The sequence below is a fragment of the Atta colombica genome, unplaced genomic scaffold, assembly GCF_001594045.1.
Source record: "Atta colombica isolate Treedump-2 unplaced genomic scaffold, Acol1.0 scaffold123, whole genome shotgun sequence".
Taxonomy (NCBI): domain Eukaryota; kingdom Metazoa; phylum Arthropoda; class Insecta; order Hymenoptera; family Formicidae; genus Atta; species Atta colombica.
In genome coordinates, this window is record NW_017259210.1 from 851,287 (window position 1) to 857,013 (window position 5,727).

At 27.5% G+C, this 5,727-nt stretch overlaps 1 pseudogene; it reads left to right on the forward strand.

Annotated features, from left to right (window-relative positions):
• The window catches only part of LOC108694719, a 4,324-nt pseudogene extending 1,830 nt beyond the window's left edge, over positions 1 to 2,494 (forward strand).
• Positions 2,495 to 5,727: the final 3,233 nt, after the last annotated feature.

A 5,727-nucleotide genomic window follows, 5' to 3' on the forward strand; every position in this document is an offset into this window, starting at 1 on the left:
ACAATATTATAAGCTAATTGTTAAGGTATTTATATCATTGATTAAAAAGTTAATATTGTTTGTATCTTTCATCAGGCTCTAAGATCCACTTGATAATTACAAATTTTTCAAGAATTATTTTTCATAGTAAATTTTGTTATTGTATATTTATGATAATCTAACAAGAAACATGATAAAATATTGTATCAAATACACGAGAAATATAAGATTTTCAAGAAAAAAAATTGTTCATGATGAATTTCTCTTAATACTAATTTTATTATTTCTCTACAGAGAACATGGTCAAGGAACAATTGAGGAATTGCGAAATCGAGACTTCAGAAAGGAATTGGAAGAAAGAGAGCGGATTGACAAGGGTAAAAGATCAAGCCATTCAACCATTCAGGAAATCAACTGTATTTAGTATAAAAAGACAAAAGTTACATCAAGTTCCTGCCGCCAGCTTCGATGCAGTTGAGGATGAAGAATCACATTCTGATAGTAATGAAGAATCAGATCCTGATGAAGATGATACTGCTGCGATTTTGGTTGAACTTCAGAGGATCAGGAAAAAACAAGCAATAAAACAAGCTAAAAAAGTTAGTATACAGCATTATAATGATCAAGCGATGCAGTAGCATCGCAACATCAATTGTATAAAAATATATAAAAGTCGCTTAATTCTTTGTCTGCATATATATTCACCGCTGTTAAGTTCGCGATGCTACTACTAATTATTTGGAGTTTTGATATCGACAAACTTTAAATTAAATTTTCTTCCATTGTATATATCTGTGAAAGATATAACCTTTTTTAATTCGTATTACAAATAATTTAATATAAAAACATATTGGAAATATTACGTTTTAATGTGACCTGTACACGCCAAGTTTGTTCTTTATTATAAATATAGTCAGTTGATTACTTTAATCACTTTCGGTCCATCTTGTGTAATGAAATATTTGACTAATTGCATTTATTTTATATTCGTTTTTTTTTATTAAGGGGCCAGATGGTTTAGAAGGTCAAAAAATCAACGATTTTTTGTGAATTTTTTGTGAGAAAGTGATTACAGTTATTTTAGGATCTATATTATTTTTGGATCTATATTATTTTTGGATCTATATTTTATTTGCACTTTATACAATAAGTATGAATTTTTATTAATTAAAATGTTTTGAAATGTCCGAGAGGCAACAATGGCGGCAAACGTCCATTTGGAGTATTGTTAAATTGCTGACATTGTACAGAACTAGTCGTATAAAATAAAAAAAAAATCAAATTGATTTGTTTATAATGTAGAATGTAAGCCACGATAAGCCTAGCAAAATTATTAAAAATCGCGTTTTGTTAAAATTACTTGTTTATAAAAAAAAAGATTCTTTTTTGATCATTTATATTTCCCACATTAAATTGCCAAAAAAATATTTACTATTATTGTTTTGAAAAATTTATTATTTATTTTGAAAAATTTATTATTTTTTTAGATTTAATTTTTCGTATGGAGAAAATAGTTGTAATAAATGTGTAAAAAGCAGCGATCAATACATTAAACATTTTCTCTCTACAATGTCAGCAAATTAAAAAACACGTTTCGAGAAAAATGCGTTTAGTTTTGAATTAGAATACTTATGTTTTTTTAATTTATTTACAATACATTTTTCTTATTCGGCGATTTCTAGATCATAGTTCATCCTTTTGTTTGAATAGAAATACACAGATGTTTTTTTGTTCGAAGAAATAATAGCCTTACGGCACGCTGCGGAAGATCGAAAGTCAAACGCACCATTTCAGTTAGCCGTGAATTACTCTGTTATTTTACGTTATTTGTATGAATAGTTGACAACATATTTTCAAGACAATCAACTTTCCGAAAATAAAATTTAAAAAATCGATTTCTTTTTTACTCTCCAAACCATCCGGCCTCTTTAAGAAGAATGTAATTCGATATCTTTTTACGCGCTTGGCATATAATTTTTTTCTTTTTTTGCAAGGATTCTTTTAGAGAATTAGAATACTTTCAAGTTTGGCTTACTGTCTTTTTGCTCCCTTCATATATCTTTCGTGTTTAAAAAATAAAATATCTTATATTTATCTTATATTTATTATATTATTTTATATTATTTTATATTATATTATTTTATATTATATTATTTTATATTTATATTTATTTTCTATTTATTATTTTGCAGGAAATGAAGAAACGACAGGAAGAGGAGAGAATACGTATGGAAAATATCCTTTCAGGAAATCCTTTATTGAATTATTCTTCACAGAATGGAAGAGTAGAAAATAGTATGAAAGTATTAAGAAGATGGGACGATGTCGTCTTTAAAAATTGTGCACGTTCCGAACCGAAGAAGAAACATGATGTTTTTATTAACGATTCTCTACGAAGCGAAGTCCATTGTAAATTTATGGAGAAATATGTTGAATGATTTATTAATTATAAGCATCAGCATTGTAAATAATTTTTTTACATATTTATTGAATAAAAGTTTTTTTCATTATTCATATTGAATAATCGTCATTAACCAATCCTAAATTAATAATTGAGCGGACTAAGGCAGCGTTTTCGCCCCAAATATGCGACGAGATAACCCGAGCAATGATGTAGGACATTGTCCAACGGGTCACTACCCCCATGAGGAGCACTCTAAAGAAATGCGGTTTCGGAACGTCCTTCATAAAGCTTGAGAAGGAGATTATGGGGGAGTTTTTTAGCGTGTAGGTGATGTTGTCATCGATGCGGCGATATAACGGCATCGAATCCCGCACACCGGAGGAACTCGGGCCTCGGTCGTCTTCCGGCCATCCAGTTATGTTCTTTGGAATTTAAGCGGTTGATTAGGGCGGTTGATTACTTGAAAGAAGATTTTTCTCCTCCGCGCAAACAAAAAAAAAACAATGGAGCAGAATTATAATTAAATTATCTATGTATAATTTCTTGTTGCTGATTTTGAATGCAAAATAATTGTAAAAGAAACACTTCAATGGATAAATATTAAGTAATTATGAAAATTCAATCTCGTGCAACTTCGTAATGTAAATGTATGTGTCCTAGGTTATACTAATGTCGATATTACACTTGATATTTTTGTAAAAAAGTATTCAAAATAAAATGGCGAAAAAATTAGACGAATTTTTAATCTAAAAATTTGATTTGAGCTAGATTCAAATCAATCTTTCATATTAAAAACGCTTCTCAAAACGCTTTTCAAAATGCTTCTTAAATCTGATTCACTTGTAGAATCAGAACATTTATAGAAATAATTCATGTTTTAATCGAAATTAAAATCGCAGTAATTCATGTTTTAATCGAAATTCAAATCGCAGTTCTGTCAAAATATCTCTATCGTTGTATTGAGAGCGAATTTAATCTCTTGTTGATGATATAATAATCTCTGCGTGTCACAGCTAGTTAAACTGCTTTAATACTTTTTAAATTGAATGTACTTGATGATTTTGAAATCGACGAAGATTTTTACGAATTTGTAGATTACATTTTTTTGAGAAATAGAGTACCGAAGCATTGTGCGCGATGCACACAATCCTCTCGAATGGAATGAAATTGAATTAAAAAAAAGATATCGATTTAATAAAGATATCGTAATAAATTTAATTCTACCTCTCGTTGATGAAGCGTTACACAGAAGATTCACAACGTGATGTACCTATACCATCATTGTTACAAGTTTTGTGTTCCTTACGTTTTTATGCAACAGAAAATTTTTAAGTAAAAAAACATTTTTACTTTATGAATAATAATAATAATAATAATAATATAGATGCTAATAATTTAAAGCATAATCTTTACTGTTATTTTTTTAACAGATAGTGCCGGTGATCTTTCAAACATGTCACATTCAACTATAAGCCGATTTGTAAAATGCGTATCAAGATTATTGGCTTTGTAGTATAGACAGTTTATTATTTCCAACAACAGCAGCTAGTGTACTTGCATAAAATCGCATTTTAACAACTGAATCAGTGGACAATATTCTGGGTATCTTTGGAATTGTTGGTGAGATTGATGGAACACATATTCGTATTGTTAATGTACCGGACGATTACCACATCTAGAAACCTTCAGTAATAGAAAAACTTATTTTTCCATTAATAATAAAATATGCTCTTTAATATACTTAAATAAATATACTTAAATAAAATACATATAAATATAATACATATTTTTTCAATATTATAAAAGTTCTAATTCTATTTGAATCTTTCTTAAAAAAAATTAAATAGAAATTATAAATAGAAATTATAAAACATTTCTAAAATCCATAAATATTAATTGATAGGCTATAGCAGGACCAGATATGAAATTTCTGGATATCGTAGCGAGATATGCGGAAAGTACACATGATTTAACTATATTCAGAGCAGAATATATACGAAATTATTAGATCGAGAAATCATTCTCTGAATGATTCTCTGCTAGGTGATGCTGCATATGCTTCTACAAGTTTTCTTTTTATACCTGTAAATAATCCATAAAATGCAGAAGAACGATATAACAGAGCACATAAACACGCTAGAAATGTAATTGAAAGAGCCTTTGGAAATTGGAAAAGATTTCTGTGTTTAAAGAGAGGTTTAGAAAATAATCTTATAACCATCTTCAATATTATTGTTACTTGTTCGATTCTTGTTTCTTCACAATGTAGATCTACAAATTAATGATTAAGCATCTGAAAATAATGATATTGAATTTCCATTGGACGAATTATCTCTGAATTTATCTCTGCGGAACAGATGATAAATGATGTTCTGTAGATCGAGAAAGTTAACATAATGATATAAAAATGGATTTTATTCTTTAATCACATCATTGTTAATAAAAATAAAACGGAAAAAATATTTCCTAATTTTTCCCAGTCACTTTTTGAAAAAATTTTCTGACTAAAGTATAAAAGAAGCACTGAAAGAAATAATGAAAAAAAATTTTAAATCGTTATAGATGTTTCATTTTAATGTTTAAGAGGCACGGGAAGTTTATTTTTAAAATTTTACAACTTTTCTTAAGTAAGGTTTATTATATTTCGTTGTATTTTATCTTTACCTTAAAACATGACTTTAACCTGATATTATAGTAGATAATTTCCTGTCCATAATGCTAATATTTAATCAATAAATCTTTCAAAGATTTATGGTATTATAATATTTTTTGCGTTCTTTGAATTTAAGTAGAATTTTTAGTATTAAAAATAAAAAATTCTAAGTGTTACATCCAATATGACGAATATAAAATTCAAAATAAAAGTAATGAAAGAAACAGCGCAATTAGTGTGCAATAGTGATCTAATATATGTTATATAAAATACACTACTTAACAAAAAATAGGTAACACTTTGAAACGCTCAAAATTTTTTGCAATATTCAGAACACTAATTTGATAAAAAATCATCACAGACAAAAAATCAAAAAAGTATTTTAAAGCATTTTAAAGATTAAAATTTCTACTTTCGAAATTGTAAATTAGTAATTGATATTTCAATCTAACTGATTCTTTACGAAGCTATCAATAGAAATGAATATTCATTAAATCTAAAATTTTGTACTAGGTATCATGGATATACATTAATCTAAAATTTTTTACAAAAGTCTATGATGTAAAATAAAAATCACACAAAAATGCGATTTACAGCAGTCGAAAGAGTGAATATTTATCTTCAATTTCTTTTTTTTTTATTGAGCGTTGTATTGTTTTTTTCGAGTTATTGATCATTCAGCAGACTCGAA